Below are 17,028 nucleotides of genomic sequence, written 5' to 3' on the forward strand. Positions count from 1 at the left end.
TTCAGGACAACATTATTGAACAAGCAATATTGGTGCCTTGGTGGGATGGGACCATAACCTGCATCACGGATTCCCAGACTAAAGGAGGGCAACTTTTTATGTGGGTTCCTTTCAGTTAGATCTTGCTTTTGTTAGTTTCAGTTTACTTGGGTGATTGGTGTTGTACCTAGACTTAAGATTAACATTGTTCTGATCTCTAAAAAAGATTACTATTGCGCTGTTCAATGGTTCAACCGATTATCAATGACATCAAGCAGGCAAGGAAACGAACTTTTTTACGTGCGAAAATCTAGGATTAGGTGATGTCTTGTTAGAGCACCTCCAAGAGTAAATGTAAAACAACCCCCAAAAGCTTTTATAGGATCAAAAACACTTTTTTAGCCATCCAACATACTCTTCAACTTTTCCCCAAAATATTCGCATCCCGAATCCACAGCTCCCTCTCCCGCAAATATTCTCCCTCTCCCGCAAATATTCGCGTCAACCAAATCTCCCCAATCAGACACTGCACGCGCAGGGAAAGTTGTTTCGCGCCAAGATTTTGCCCGCGTGAATGTCTTGTTGATTTCTGATGCCCTCGCTCGTCTCACCCCTTCAGCACAAGTAGTTCATCACGACATCCATGGGATCCTCCTGGAACCTCACCGACACCGCTTGCATCATGCACAAGTTTAAGATCAAAGGCTACTCGGCCACCAAATCCATGGCGAGCACAGACTCGCTCGTATCCAAGCGACTGGCCATGGGCGGGTACGAGGGGGAGAGGCAAGGCAAATTGCACCATACTCAGTCTCAAAAGATGCAAACGCACCAGCAATGGAACGTAGGTTGTTTCAATTTTTTTAGGGACCAGCTTAGCAGTCTGATGTGGGATAAATTTTTTGGGGGAAATTATTTTAACAACCCCAATAAAACATTTTGGGGAAGAATTTTGTAGTGCTCTCTTGGAGTTGCTCTTAGTATACTAGTAGAATTGCCCCTCATGGGTGCTGATACTCAGAGCCAGCGAAAGGAACATGTAAAGAGATAGACTTTGCTAGCTTCAGTTGTTTATAGACAAATGTTCAAGGGCATGGATGTAATTTTACCCGGGCTGCGTTCCGTGCCTATAAATAGATGAACAGTAACACCGTACTGTTCAAGCTAGATTGTAATCACTCTCTCGCATCCATACCTTCGAGCAAACCGAAAGTATCAATGTAATATTAATTCTGTTAATATTCATGCGTGTTTTATGAAATACAAATATGAATGAATCATTGAATTATATTTGTCATCTTCGCGTATTCCTACTCATCTATGAAATGACAAAGACACGTTCTTTATGACCTTTGTCCGAAGATTATTATCTCTGAGAGGAGATAATGCTTCGAAGGACGAAGATCCTTAATGCTTGACAATTATGTTGTCTTGTTCTTGATTCACATCATTTGAGAATAAGTGACCAACAACACTATAAACAATACTGTTTGTAGAGTAAAATTTAAAGTAGAGGATGATATAGAGTAGCTACTGGAGACAACCTTATACTACTTGCATTCAACTGCTACAATCACAGTAGATGGACAGTGAGCGCTATCGTATTAACTAATCATATTTTTGACAGGATCATATATGACTCTTACTGTCTTACTTCTACCCATAAACATTGTCAGTGGTCGCATATAACATTCACTGAATAAAAAATAATTCTTATCTTCATATAAAGTGTAGAGAGACATCTAATGATCCCATGTCAAAAGGTAAAAAAATACATGAAAGCAAGAGACCAATAGTCGTCAGTGACTAATCATATTTTTGACAGGATCATATATGACTCTTACTGTCTTACTTCTACCCATAAACATTGTCAGTGGTCGCATATATCATTCACTGAATAAAAAATAATTCTTATCTTCATATAAAGTGTAGAGAGACATCTACTAATCCCATGTCAAAAGGTAAAAAAATACATGAAAGCAAGAGACCAATAGTCGTCAGTGATCTGCAAGGGAAACTCAGTAATGTTCTACTCGAAGTTTATATTGCCTCTAATTGTATTACATATTGGGAATGGATTAACAACAGAACAACTGAATTTCAACCAGCTATACACAATTGGAAGAATAGTTGTACAATCAATAAACAGTAGTCAGCTTAATATGACAGATCCTGGACTCTTGTGTATTGACAAGATCCAAATGAAATGGCTCAATATGTGCTTCTTTCCATAATGATTTGTTGACAACTCCAAGGGATTCTAACAACTTCAATCACTCATGGGGCAACTAAGGGTTGATTCCTACTCCAGCTTATCATGATCAGCTCCAGCAATCTTTGGTGGTTCTGCAGGGAAGTATTTGATGCCCATAAGGTCGCCAACTCTGCTGATAACCTGAGAGTGGGTTGCATAGACAAGAAACACATCAGCTCGGCTTTATTTATGACTCCTAGAATAAAAATGAAGTATTTATAACACTCACATCAAGGGCTTTAATCAGGTCCTCCCTAGTATGTGAAGCAGAAATGCATATGCGTGCCCTAGCAAGAAGAAGAGGTGTCACAGGAAATGCAACAGTAACAACAGCAAACTGAAAGATAAGTATCTTATAAGTACCATGACAGATAGGAAGAACGAAACTAGTGGGTGCAAATAGTGATGGATATGGACTACATGCAGATTGTTATTAGCACCACAATTCTCAAACAAAGTATTGTTTTAAAAAAAAAGTATACCAAAAGCATAGTGCTATTTGGATCTTCAGAATATTCTGACAAACTCTACTACTAACCTTTTATCTAAGGCACTCCCTAGAGAATGCAGGAATCTTAGCCGGATTGTAGAACATTATGGGCATGACATGAGAGTCATTATCACCAAGAACCTCAAAACCCATCTTCTTGAGCTCTGACCTGAAGAAATTACTATTCTCGCAGATGCGAGCAAGTTTTTGGGCACCTTCAGTACATCACAAGGAAAAAATAATTATTTAATCAAACATTAACACAACTGCAAATGAAAAGGGCAAAAAGTGTTAAAGAAACTGGTTTAGTACCTCTGTTGGAGCCATCCTCCCCAAGGATAACTTTAATAGCAGAAATAACTTGTTGGACTGCTGGTGGCGACATGGAAGTAGCATACAGATGGACCGGACAACTATGCTTAAGGTGCTGAATTATCTCCTGAAAGTTATAGTGAAAAGAATCAACAAATCTTCAATGCAATCTTACCAAGTGCTATAGTGTAATACAGTCACTTTCAGAAGTATGCACCTTTGATGCGGCAATATATCCACCTCATGATCCAAAAGACTTGGTAAAAGTACCCATCATTATATTTACATCAGCTGGGAAAACCCCAATGTAACGCCCCGAATTTTGCAGTTGAATTTTTTCTTTTCTTTACTCGCCAAAATTCGGGCGTTACCTTTTCTTTTTCTTTTTCCCCTCGCTAAACCTTGACCTTTTCCAAAGTTTTAGCGGGATTCGGTTTGGAATTCCCGTGTGAGAAAAACCCTAAATACTTTATGTTGTTTGATGCACCATGCCGAACCTTGCATTTCTTTTGATTGCTTTGAAAGTGCAAATGCATTCATGTAGAAAGATCGGATTTCGAAAATGAGGAGAAGATCTTTTCTTTCTTTTTCTCTCTCTTTCTCTCTCCTCTTTTTCTCTCTCTCCCGCGCCGTGGGCCGACCCCGGCCGGCCCAGCCGCCCCTGGCGCCCCCTCTTGGGCCCAAAAAGGCCCATGCCGCCCCCCACCTCCCCTTTTTCCCCAATTCTTTCTCCCTCCCTCTCATTTTCTCTCATTTTCTCTCATTTTCTCTCCCTCACCCTAAGCCGCCGCCGCCCCCTGCCCTAAGCCGCCGCCGCCCCCTGCCCAACCGCCGCCCTCGGCCGCCCCTGCCGCCGGCCGCCCCTCGCCGTCGCTCCCCTCGCCGGTGAGCCCCCCCTCCTCCCTCTCTCCTCCCTCCCCCATCCCCCTCCCCTTTCCCCTCGCCGCTCGGCCGCCTGGCCAGCCCGACCTCCCCCCCCCGCGCGCTCGCCTGGCCGCCGGTTCAACCGGGCCGGCTCAGCCGCCCCGGCCGCCCAGCTCGCCGCCCGCGCCCGCGCCCGGTTCAACCGCCCCTAGGGCCGGTTCAACCGCCCCCCCCTCTCTGTTTTTTTATTTTTTTTTATTATTTTATTTTATTTACTTTCTGTGATCATAGTTATTTTATTTTTGGTAGGCTAATCATTGTTAATGATATTGAAATAGGAAGTTTAATTTAAAATTCCGTTATGCTAATTGATTCATGTAGTTAATTGTTTATCTCGTGAAATGTTGATCAACTTAAAATGATTAGGTTCCCACTAGTGCATATAGCAGAATTCTTTTGTTAGGAACCTATTGAAACTAGAGTGCATAATTTAACTAATCATTAGTGCATAAACTTTAACCCCCCTGCGAGACCCTTTCCCGTTTCTTTCTAACCATAACAAATGCGATATCGAATGTCATACTTGATGCATACTTACTTTATTTGTTCCCTTGTATGGTGTACTGTTCTTTTGTATTAAATGTGGATGGATGTATGTATGTTTGCAATCGCATAGAGAACGATTCGGTCGAAGAGCCCGAGGAACCCGCAGGAGAAGCCCCTGAGCAGCAGTCGTTTGGTGGAGGCAAGTGTCCTTTGACCTATCTCTGTCCTATTCATTATTTAATTCACCTCCCGCTCTACACATTTATGCCTAAGGATTGACTAGCTTTTGTTATCCATGTCCTTGTTTACCTATCTGGGTTGGATTATTACTGTTTAGCTTTATGCTATTGCTCAAACTTTAATCAATGAACATGATGAGATTATCTATGATACGCTGTTTTCCCTTCTCTTATGATGATGTGATACTTGTGGTCTCCAAGGGGGCTCGAGCGGTTTCTCGAGTGCCTCTCCGTAAGGACCTGTTCTATGGATGACCGCCCGGGAAAACAGTGCAACCATAAGGGTGGAATGGGGTGCCCTTAGCTGAATAATTAGAGGATCCGGGGTGTAGTTCACTTAGCCGTCGTGCCGTCAATGGGGCTCGGTGTATGCGGCTCGCTCTGCCAAGTTTGGGTTCGCCCCTTGGGGAGGAGTGCGGTGCATTTAGGAAACCTAACGGGTGGCTACAGCCCCGGGGAATCTTTGTAAAGGCTTCGTAGTGAATCCCTGGCCATTCACCTCGGGAGTGAATAAGGGTCTTGCAAGCCCGGGCCAGAGAGGGAATCACGGCTTGTGGGTAAAGTGCACAACCTCTGCAGAGTGTTATGAAACTGATATATCAGCCGTGCTCACGGTTATGAGCGGCCAAGGGAGCTCCAATGATTAGTGGTACTGGATCAGAGATGCTTTGGTACAGGTGGTTATGAGATTGATGGTTTTGATTATGACTATGGTGCTGGTAAGTGGTACTCTTTCCGTTTGGAAAGGAGTACGTTTGGGTTAATAACTTGGGTTAATGCTAAAACTTGGCTTTCTACTAGTAAGTAATAATCTGACCAACTAAAAGCAACTGCTTGACTTATCCCCACATAAAGCTAGTCCACTACAGCCAAACAGGATACTTGCTGAGTATGTTGATGTGTACTCACCCTTGCTCTACACACCAAACCCCCCCCAGGTTGTCAGCATTGCAACCACTGCTCAGGCGAAGATGAAGCTGTGGAAGGAGACTTCCAGGAGTTCCAAGACTACGACGAGTTCTAGGTGTGGGTTAGCGGCAACCCCCAGTCGGCTGCCTGTGAAGGCCGCGTTATCTACGTTTCTTTTCCGCACTTTGATTTATTATAAAAACTATATGGACGTCTCAGACGTATGATGTAATCGACTATTTCCCTTATTAATACTATTTTGAGCACTGTGTGATGATGTCCATATTATGTAACTGCTGTGTACATGAATAACTGATCCTGGCACGTACATGGTTCGCATTCGGTTTGCCTTCTAAAACCGGGTGTGACATAAGTGGTATCAGAGCCGTGCTGACTGTAGGACCGCTAACCTAGAGTAGAATGGTCGTTCTAAGGACTATAGACCTCTGTCTCTGCCTTGACTTTGATATCCCTTCAAAAGTTGGTCATACCGACCAAATCTATGTTCTACTATATATCATACCTTGCTGAAAATCATGTTTTATTCTAATCCTTCATATACTTATTATTCATTATTTGCTGGTCATATTAATTCTGTTCTCACCCTTTTGCTTGCGATGTCTTTTGTAGATGGCTCGACTTAGACACACTGCACGAAAGTCAGTCATCCCCTTCTTACCCTCCCGCCTTGCTGAGCGTCCGCTTCGCCGTCCCGTGGCCGGACAGTCTAGCCACTTGGAGAGACTACACCACCGCCTGCGTGAGGAGCAGGAACATCGACGACAGGAGCAGCAGAGCTCTTCCTTCTCGCTCCACCAGGAGATAGAGTCTGTGAGGAGCTGCTCTCCTGTGCTTCCTCTGGAGCCGCCCCCTGCACCACCACTGGGCGCCCCAGCTTCTGGAGTAGCTGCTGGAGGAGACCCAGACGACGGAGATGGCGACGACAGCTCGAGCCACGACACCGACTTCTCTGCTAACCCTGAGCCGGAAGGATGGGTTGCTCGACCCATCACTCGCGACGCTGCTCGCGGGTGTCACTTCCACGATGCGCTCGACACCCTGCTACGTCGGGCATTTGACCGGCATACTTGGTCCATCGAGTATCGCTGTGTGGTCTACCAGCATAGTCGCGGGGTCTACCCGGACCGCTGGGAGGCAACTTGCTTGGTGCGCTGCCCGGAGGACAGTCTCCAGGGTGCAGAGGCCTGCTCAGAGCACTATTCTATCTCTGAACGGGACTCAGCTGAGGCAGCCATGCAAGATGCTGCACGGCGTGCGCTTTCGCACTACTGCTCGGTTTTCGGTGGGGCAGCTGATGGTCTTGACCTGAAGTATTACCCCCGCCGTCCATCTGGCACAGGAGGCGTGATTGTCTCACCTGTCGGTGAGGGCAATCCTAGGTTGAGCAGCACAGTCAACCTAGCCGCCATGCTAAACACGGAGCTGGACCATGCATTAGACGAGCTGAGTAGGGCTCGTGCTGAGATCGCCCTACTGCGGGCTGAGCGCGCGGAACGTCGTCATCTGGATGGTGGTTCCCCCGCTCCCGTCGGGACTCAGCACCCGTACCGCTCACCTCAGCGTGGACACCAGTCTTATGGCAATCCCGCCTGCAAGACCAAGATAACTCTAGAACCATAGATCGATAGAGTTGGATCTTGTAATTAATACGAAATATATATGCATAGAAGCTTCAGTCTTAGCGTTAGTCTCAGTCTTAGTTAGTCTTAGTTAGACAGGGTAGTTTGCTATATCCTGTGCATTGATGTTTGTCATGATGAACTATGTTTGGTTTGGATCTTTGTAATGATTGTCACCAGAGTGTGGGTATCCCCTGCATTTTGGTTTACATATTATGTTAATGGAGTTAGTTATATAGTTGGGAAACCCCTTTTATTCCACTTTCCTTTCTATCTGAGAAGCTGTGTGGTCTGTGTTGGAGATCAGTGAAGGTGCTCATCTGTTCAGTGCTGTTGAGGAATTCTCTTCTCTTTTCTTATGCTGCAAGATCTGCCAGATCAGTTCTGATGTGTGGTTGCATTCTGCAGATGTCAGAGAACAGGCGCAGAGGAGGAAGGCGTGCTCAGCAGGAGCGAGCCGCTCAACAGGAAGAGGTGCCCCAGCAGCAGCACCTGCCGCCCCCGCCCCCGATGTCGATCGAGCAGATGTTTCTGATGCAGACTCAGGCAGTTCAAGCCATCGGTCAGACTTTGGCCGCCATTCAGCAGCAGCAGCAGCAGGCCCCACCTCAGCCTCAGATGCCTCAGATGCCCAGAGACAAGCGTGCTGAATTCATGAGAGGTCATCCACCAACGTTTGCTCATTCTTCTGACCCCATGGATGCTAAAGATTGGCTGCGCACTGTGGAGCGGGAGTTGCATACCGCTCAGTGTGATGACAGGGAGAAAGTTCTGTATGGTCCCCGTCTGTTGAGAGGAGCAGCCCAATCATGGTGGGAGTCTTACCTCGCCACCCATGCCCATCCTGACGCCATCACTTGGGAAGAGTTCAGAGGTAGCTTTCGTCAGTACCATGTTCCTGCAGGTTTGATGACTGTGAAGAAAGAGGAGTTCCTGGCCCTCAAGCAAGGGCCATTGTCGGTCAGTGAGTACCGGGACAAGTTTCTGCAATTGTCTCGCTATGCTCCTGAAGATGTCAACACCGACGCCAAGCGACCGTACCGTTTCCTGAGAGGCTTGGTTGACCCTCTTCAGTATCAGCTGATGAATCACACCTTCCCGACATTCCAGCACCTGATTGATAGAGCGATCATGACAGAAAGGAAACGCAAGGAGATGGAAGATCGTAAGCGCAAGATCAGTGGACCCCAGCCTGGAAGCAGCAGCCGTCCTCGTTTCTCAGGCAATCAACCTCAGCAGTTCAGGCAGAACCAGCGTCCACCTCAGCATCAGCAGTTTCAAAGGCAGTACCCTCAAAATCAGTACCAGAACCGTCAGAGCAATCAGTCAGGAGGTCAGTTTCAGAGGCAGAATCAGCAGCCACCTCGTCTTCCTGCCCCAGCAAATCAGCTGAACAGTCAGGCAGCACCAGCTCAGGTTGGAAACAGGGCATGTTTCCACTGTGGAGAGCAGGGCCATTGGGTGATGCAATGTCCGAAGAAGGCAGCCCAGCAGCAGTCAGGCCCCAATGCCCCAGCAAAGCAGAATATGCCTCAGCCTGGAGCAGGCAATCGCTCTCAGCCGCGTTATAATCATGGAAGGCTGAACCATTTGGAAGCTGAAGCAGTTCAGGAGACCCCCGGCATGATAGTAGGTATGTTCCCAGTCGACTCCCATATTGCAGAAGTGTTATTTGATACTGGAGCAACGCATTCTTTCATTACTGCATCATGGGTAGAAGCACATAATCTTCCAATAACTACCATGTCAACCCCCATTCAAATTGACTCAGCCGGTGGTAGAATTCGAGCCGATAGCATTTGTTTGAATATAAGTGTGAAAATAAGGGGGATAGCATTTCCGGCCAACCTTATAGTAATGGGTACTCAGGGAATAGATGTCATCCTAGGGATGAATTGGCTAGATAAGTATCAGGCAGTTATCAGTTGTGATAAAAGGACCATCAAGTTGGTGTCCCCACTAGGAGAGGAAGTGGTGACTGAGTTAGTCCCGCCTGAGCCAAAGAAAGGAAGTTGTTATCAGATGGCCGTTGATAGCAGTGAAGCAGACCTAATTGAGAGTATCAAGGTTGTGTCCGAGTTCCCAGATGTGTTTCCAAAGGATTTACCGGGTATGCCACCAGAGCGGAAAGTTGAATTCGCTATAGAGCTTCTTCCTGGAACCGCCCCCATCTTCAAGAGAGCTTACAGAATATCTGGACCAGAGTTGGATGAGCTTAAGAAACAGATTGATGAGCTGTCAGAGAAAGGTTACATCCGGCCAAGCACCTCGCCTTGGGCCGCCCCTGTCCTATTTGTGGAGAAGAAAGATGGCACCAAGAGGATGTGCATCGATTACCGAGCTTTGAATGAGGTCACGATCAAGAACAAGTATCCTTTGCCCAGAATAGAAGATCTGTTCGACCAGTTGAGAGGAGCCAGTGTGTTCTCCAAGATTGATCTGAGGTCAGGTTATCATCAGCTCAGGATCCGACCTTCGGACATTCCGAAGACGGCATTCATTTCCAAGTATGGGTTGTATGAGTTCACAGTGATGTCTTTTGGTTTGACCAACGCGCCAGCGTTCTTCATGAACTTGATGAATAGTGTATTCATGGATTATCTTGATAAGTTTGTGGTGGTATTCATTGATGACATTCTGGTTTATTCTCAAAGCGAAGAAGAGCATGCAAGTCATTTGAGGATGGTATTGCAGAGATTGCGAGAGCACCGGTTGTATGCAAAGTTGAGCAAGTGTGAGTTCTGGATCAGTGAAGTCCTGTTCTTGGGTCACATAATCAACAAGGAAGGATTGGCTGTGGATCCGAAGAAAGTGGCAGACATTTTGAACTGGAAAGCGCCAACAGATGCCCGAGGAATCAAGAGCTTCATTGGAATGGCCGGATATTATCGGTGATTCATTGAAGGGTTTTCGAAGATTGCGAAACCAATGACAGCGTTGCTAGGCAACAAAGTTGAGTTCAAATGGACCCAGAAATGTCAAGAGGCCTTTGAAGCGCTAAAAGAGAAGTTGACTACAGCGCCTGTCCTAGTCTTGCCTGATGTGCACAAGCCCTTTTTGGTGTATTGTGATGCTTGTTACACAGGTTTGGGATGCGTGTTGATGCAAGGGGGAAGAGTTGTGGCTTACTCGTCCCGACAGTTGAAGGTTCATGAGAAGAATTACCCAATCCATGATCTAGAGTTGGCAGCAGTGGTTCATGCACTGAAGTCATGGAGGCACTATCTGTATGGACAGAAATGCGATGTTTACACAGATCACAAGAGTCTGAAGTACATATTCACTCAGTCAGAGTTGAACATGAGGCAACGAAGATGGTTAGAGTTGATCAAAGACTATGAGTTGGAGATCCATTACCATCCAGGCAAAGCAAACGTAGTGGCAGATGCTTTGAGCAGAAAGAGTCAAGTCAATCTGATGGTCGCTCGTCCGATGCCTTATGAGTTGGCCAAGGAGTTTGACAGGTTGAGTCTCGGATTTCTGAACAATTCGCGAGGAATTACAGTTGATTTGGAACCTACCTTGGAGCGCGAAATCAAAGAAGCGCAGAAGAATGATGAGAACATCAGTGAGATCCGGCGACTGATTCTAGAAGGCAAAGGCAAAGATTTTCGAGAAGATGCAGAAGGCGTGATATGGTTCAAAGACCGCTTGTGTGTTCCCAATGTTCAGTCCATTCGAGAGTTGATTCTCAAGGAAGCTCATGAGACAGCCTATTCGTATCACCCTGGCAGTGAGAAGATGTATCAGGATCTGAAGAAGAAATTCTGGTGGTACGGAATGAAGAGGGAAATCGCAGAGCATGTGGCTATGTGCGATAGTTGCCGAAGAATTAAGGCAGAACACCAGAGACCTGCTGGATTGTTGCAACCGTTGCAGATCCCTCAGTGGAAATGGGATGAAATCGGTATGGATTTCATAGTCGGATTGCCTCGCACTCGAGCCGGCTACGATTCTATTTGGGTAGTGGTGGACCGTTTGACCAAGTCAGCCCACTTCATACCTGTCAAGACCAACTACAACAGTGCAGTATTGGCAGAGTTGTATATGTCTCGGATCGTTTGTCTTCATGGTGTGCCAAAGAAGATAGTGTCAGACAGAGGAACGCAGTTCACCTCTCATTTCTGGCAGCAGTTGCATGAAGCCTTGAGCACGCATCTGAATTTCAGTTCAGCTTATCACCCGCAGACAGATGGCCAGACTGAAAGGACCAATCAAATTCTTGAAGATATGTTGAGAGCCTGTGCGTTGCAAGATCAGTCCGGATGGGACAAGCGATTGCCTTATGCAGAATTTTCCTATAACAACAGTTACCAGGCCAGTTTGAAGATGTCACCATTTCAGGCGCTCTATGGAAGGAGTTGTAGAACTCCGCTGCAATGGGATCAGCCTGGAGAGAAGCAAGTGTTTGGGCCAGACATTCTGCTTGAAGCCGAAGAGAACATCAAGATGGTCCGAGAGAATCTGAAGATAGCGCAATCAAGGCAGCGAAGCTATGCATACACAAGAAGAAGAGAGCTGAGTTTTGAAGTCGGAGACTCTGTCTATCTGAAAGTGTCACCGATCAGAGGAGTCAGAAGATTCGGAGTGAAAGGCAAGCTAGCACCCCGCTACATTGGTCCGTATCAGATTCTTGCAAGACGTGGAGAAGTGGCCTATCAGCTCAGTTTGCCAGAGAATTTGTCTGCTGTGCATAATGTCTTTCATGTGTCTCAGTTGAAGAAGTGCTTGCGTGTGCCGGAAGAGCAGTTGCCAGTGGAAGGTCTGGAAGTCCAGGAGGACTTGACCTATGTTGAGAAGCCAGCTCAAATCCTTGAGGTTGCAGATAGAGTCACCCGAAGGAAGACCATCAGAATGTGCAAAGTCAGATGGAATCACCACTCTGAGGAAGAAGCAACCTGGGAGCGTGAAGATGATCTAGTGGCCAAGTACCCAGAGCTCTTTGCTAGCCAGCCCTGAATCTCGAGGGCGAGATTCTTTTAAGGGGGATAGGTTTGTAACGCCCCGAATTTTGCAGTTGAATTTTTTCTTTTCTTTACTCGCCAAAATTCGGGCGTTACCTTTTCTTTTTCTTTTTCCCCTCGCTAAACCTTGAGCTTTTCCAAAGTTTTAGCGGGATTCGGTTTGGAATTCCCGTGTGAGAAAAACCCTAAATACTTTATGTTGTTTGATGCACCATGCCGAACCTTGCATTTCTTTTGATTGCTTTGAAAGTGCAAATGCATTCATGTAGAAAGATCGGATTTCGAAAATGAGGAGAAGATCTTTTCTTTCTTTTTCTCTCTCTTTCTCTCTCCTCTTTTTCTCTCTCTCCCGCGCCGTGGGCCGACCCCGGCCGGCCCAGCCGCCCCTGGCGCCCCCTCTTGGGCCCAAAAAGGCCCATGCCGCCCCCCACCTCCCCTTTTTCCCCAATTCTTTCTCCCTCCCTCTCATTTTCTCTCATTTTCTCTCCCTCACCCTAAGCCACCGCCGCCCCCTGCCCTAAGCCGCCGCCGCCCCCTGCCCAACCGCCGCCCTCGGCCGCCCCTGCCGCCGGCCGCCCCTCGTCGTCGCTCCCCTCGCCGGTGAGCCCCCCTCCTCCCTCTCTCCTCCCTCCCCCATCCCCCCTCCCCTTTCCCCTCGCCGCTCGGCCGCCTGGCCAGCCCGACCTCCCCCCCCCCGCGCGCTCGTCTGGCCGCCTGTTCAACCGGGCCGGCTCAGCCGCCCCGGCCGCCCAGCTCGCCGCCCGCGCCCGCGCCCGGTTCAACCGCCCCTAGGGCCGGTTCAACCGCCCCCCCCTCTCTGTTTTTTATTTTTTTTATTATTTTATTTTATTTACTTTCTGTGATCATAGTTATTTTATTTTAGGTAGGCTAATCATTGTTAATGATATTGAAATAGGAAGTTTAATTTAAAATTCCGTTATGCTAATTGATTCATGTAGTTAATTGTTTATCTCGTGCAATGTTGATCAACTTAAAATGATTAGGTTCCCACTAGTGCATATAGCAGAATTCTTTTGTTAGGAACCTATTGAAACTAGAGTGCATAATTTAACTAATCATTAGTGCATAAACTTTAACCCCCCTGCGAGACCCTTTCCCGTTTCTTTCTAACCATAACAAATGCGATATCGAATGTCATACTTGATGCATACTTACTTTATTTGTTCCCTTGTATGGTGTACTGTTCTTTTGTATTAAATGTGGATGGATGTATGTATGTTTGCAATCGCATAGAGAACGATTCGGTCGAAGAGCCTGAGGAACCCGCAGGAGAAGCCCCTGAGCAGCAGTCGTTTGGTGGAGGCAAGTGTCCTTTGACCTATCTCTGTCCTATTCATTATTTAATTCACCTCCCGCTCTACACATTTATGCCTAAGGATTGACTAGCTTTTGTTATCCATGTCCTTGTTTACCTATCTGGGTTGGATTATTACTGTTTAGCTTTATGCTATTGCTCAAACTTTAATCAATGAACATGATGAGATTATCTATGATACGCTGTTTTCCCTTCTCTTATGATGATGTGATACTTGTGGTCTCCAAGGGGGCTCGAGCGGTTTCTCGAGTGCCTCTCCGTAAGGACCTGTTCTATGGATGACCGCCCGGGAAAACAGTGCAACCATAAGGGTGGAATGGGGTGCCCTTAGCTGAATAATTAGAGGATCCGGGGTGTAGTTCACTTAGCCGTCGTGCCGTCAATGGGGCTCGGTGTATGCGGCTCGCTCTGCCAAGTTTGGGTTCGCCCCTTGGGGAGGAGTGCGGTGCATTTAGGAAACCTAACGGGTGGCTACAGCCCCGGGGAATCCTTGTAAAGGCTTCGTAGTGAATCCCTGGCCATTCACCTCGGGAGTGAATAAGGGTCTTGCAAGCCCGGGCCAGAGAGGGAATCACGGCTTGTGGGTAAAGTGCACAACCTCTGCAGAGTGTTATGAAACTGATATATCAGCCGTGCTCACGGTTATGAGCGGCCAAGGGAGCTCCAATGATTAGTGGTACTGGATCAGAGATGCTTTGGTACAGGTGGTTATGAGATTGATGGTTTTGATTATGACTATGGTGCTGGTAAGTGGTACTCTTTCCGTTTGGAAAGGAGTACGTTTGGGTTAATAACTTGGGTTAATGCTAAAACTTGGCTTTCTACTAGTAAGTAATAATCTGACCAACTAAAAGCAACTGCTTGACTTATCCCCACATAAAGCTAGTCCACTACAGCCAAACAGGATACTTGCTGAGTATGTTGATGTGTACTCACCCTTGCTCTACACACCAAACCCCCCCCCCCCCCAGGTTGTCAGCATTGCAACCACTGCTCAGGCGAAGATGAAGCTGTGGAAGGAGACTTCCAGGAGTTCCAAGACTACGACAAGTTCTAGGTGTGGGTTAGCGGCAACCCCCAGTCGGCTGCCTGTGAAGGCCGCGTTATCTACGTTTCTTTTCCGCACTTTGATTTATTATAAAAACTATATGGACGTCTCAGACGTATGATGTAATCGACTATTTCCCTTATTAATACTATTTTGAGCACTGTGTGATGATGTCTATATTATGTAACTGCTGTGTACGTGAATAACTGATCCTGGCACGTACATGGTTCGCATTCGGTTTGCCTTCTAAAACCGGGTGTGACACCCAAGGAGCTCACAAACACCACGGCCAGACTGCCCAACAACACCAATGCTATGGGCCTCATCCAGATATGTGTAGGCCTGTTTGACAGAACAAGGAGTAAATGAATATGACTGTTATGGGTGGCCTGAGGGCCAACCCTCTTTGTTGCACTCAGTTAAGGTTATCAATGGACTGAGAAGCAAAAAAGAATAATTTATGTGCCAAACTTAATTACAATAAAATTATGAAGACCTTGTATTTCTTGGAGACAGCTATAATCTCAGGGAGTTTACACAGCTCCCCTTCCATGCTATAGATACCCTCAACAATGACAATGATCTTCTTCCATGGTCTGTGTGTCCGTGGTTGACCACCAGCTATCTGCTCTCTCAGGACCTCTGCCAAATGAGCAGGGGCTGTAAGATTACATTTGCCATGGTAAGTCATTATGAAAAGGAGAGATCAAATGTTGATCTGTATTATTGAAATTCACAACAACTTACAGTTATACTGGAAAACCCTAACAATTGCACTGGATCCTCTTGCGCCATTGACAATTGAGTTATGATTTAGAGAGTCACTAATTATCAGTACACCCTGAAATGTTGCAAAAAGGTAAAATAAACAATCATTCCCTCAATTTAGATATAATAATGATTACTTCAGTTTAGCCACATTTTTAGTTAAATGTATACATAACATATAAGCAGTTGATCAAACCTTTCCAATTAGGCATGGAATGATGGCAGATTTTGTAACATAACCCATGCCAAATAGGATAGCAGGAGGCTTTCCAACAAAACGTGCAGCCAACTCCTCTAGCTCATTGTGAAGCTTGGTCGTAGCTGATACGAGATGAAAGGGATCAGTTTAGTAGTTTTTGTTCTTAAAAAGTTGTAAACATATAAGCATGTTGATAATGTATCCTACTGCCATCGACACGAACACTGCAGGTACTTGCTGAGTATTTCTTGAGAGACTCAATAACACGTGGTGTGCAGTACTCATCTGCTGCAGCAAAGCCAAGGTAGTTGTAGGAGCCCAGGTTGAGGCATCTGGTGGTATTCGAGGTACGCCTGCAACAATGAATCAATAATGTGTGTTAGCAATAGCTGAAACTTGCTTCATTCCATTACTTGCCATATATATTTAACTACTTCAGGGTATATCGCCATTTCTAAAAATGACTAATCAAGGTAATAGAACTACACTTCGTTCCAAGATCTTCTCAACAAAAAGGACCACCAAATGAACTAAAATGATTTGAGAAGAACAAAAGAAATTAAATACTATGCTTGGAAAGAAAATGGTACCTATGAAAATCACAGTAGGAAACCAATTTTGTAATGTGCCTGCCACTTATTTCAGAGTATTGCAACTACAAGAACAAAAAATCGCAATTTAATGACCTGCCCAAAAACATGGATAGAAAATAAATATTTCAGTTTAAACAAATGTACAAGTCATGCTTAATTAATCTAAAATCTAGCTGCAATGAAACTATTTAGGCAATATAAAAACAAACCATGGAAAAGGGTAGAATTTACATAGCAAAATAGTGACCATCCCAAGGAAGTTGGCGTTGGCTAGCACAAAAAGTGTGTTGCAGATGCCAATAGCGGGCGAGTACTCGACCTCTAGCTTGTGCGGGTCTAGCGCGATGCCGGTGACGGGCGAGTACAAGCCCATGGATTCTAGCAGCTGTAGCGTCATGATCATCCCAAGGAAGCTGGTGCTGGCTAGCATAAAGAGCGTGTTGCAGATGCAGATGCCTTGAAATTCTTAAGAGTTGAGGAGTAGATAAGGATCCTAATTGTCACCAAACCAGAGAACACAAGGTTAGGGTAGTTCAATCTGACATGATTTGCTAGCTCGACACATCCTGAGGGATCTACTCCAAATTTTGCTGCAGTTAAGATCTACATAGAATAATTATTCATACCTTAGAAGTTTTATAGATGATGCCTTTGAATCAAAAGGCCCTCCTTCATAAATAGTGTTTGACACCAGTTCGTTGTACATTCTGATATGTAACAAGCAATAAAGTATATTAGCTCTTGAAACATGAAACCTTAACTCTATAGTACATTAGCAGGTGATACACACAAAACTTTACCAAATGAGAAAATCTGCAGCATCAAAGAAACTAAAATGAGGACTAACTGAATGGACTACAAGCATGTGTGGAGCAATTTGAATTTAA

The 17,028-nt window shown here is 45.8% G+C and overlaps 1 pseudogene; it reads right to left on the reverse strand.

Moving 5' to 3' along the window:
- Positions 1-1,980: 1,980 nt before the first annotated feature.
- LOC103639068 (long chain base biosynthesis protein 2a-like) lies at positions 1,981-16,514 on the reverse strand (annotated as a pseudogene).
- Between the last annotated feature and the right edge of the window lie 514 nt (positions 16,515-17,028).

Source organism: Zea mays, chromosome 9 (genome assembly GCF_902167145.1).
Source record: "Zea mays cultivar B73 chromosome 9, Zm-B73-REFERENCE-NAM-5.0, whole genome shotgun sequence".
In the NCBI taxonomy this organism is placed as follows: Eukaryota; Viridiplantae; Streptophyta; class Magnoliopsida; order Poales; family Poaceae; genus Zea; species Zea mays.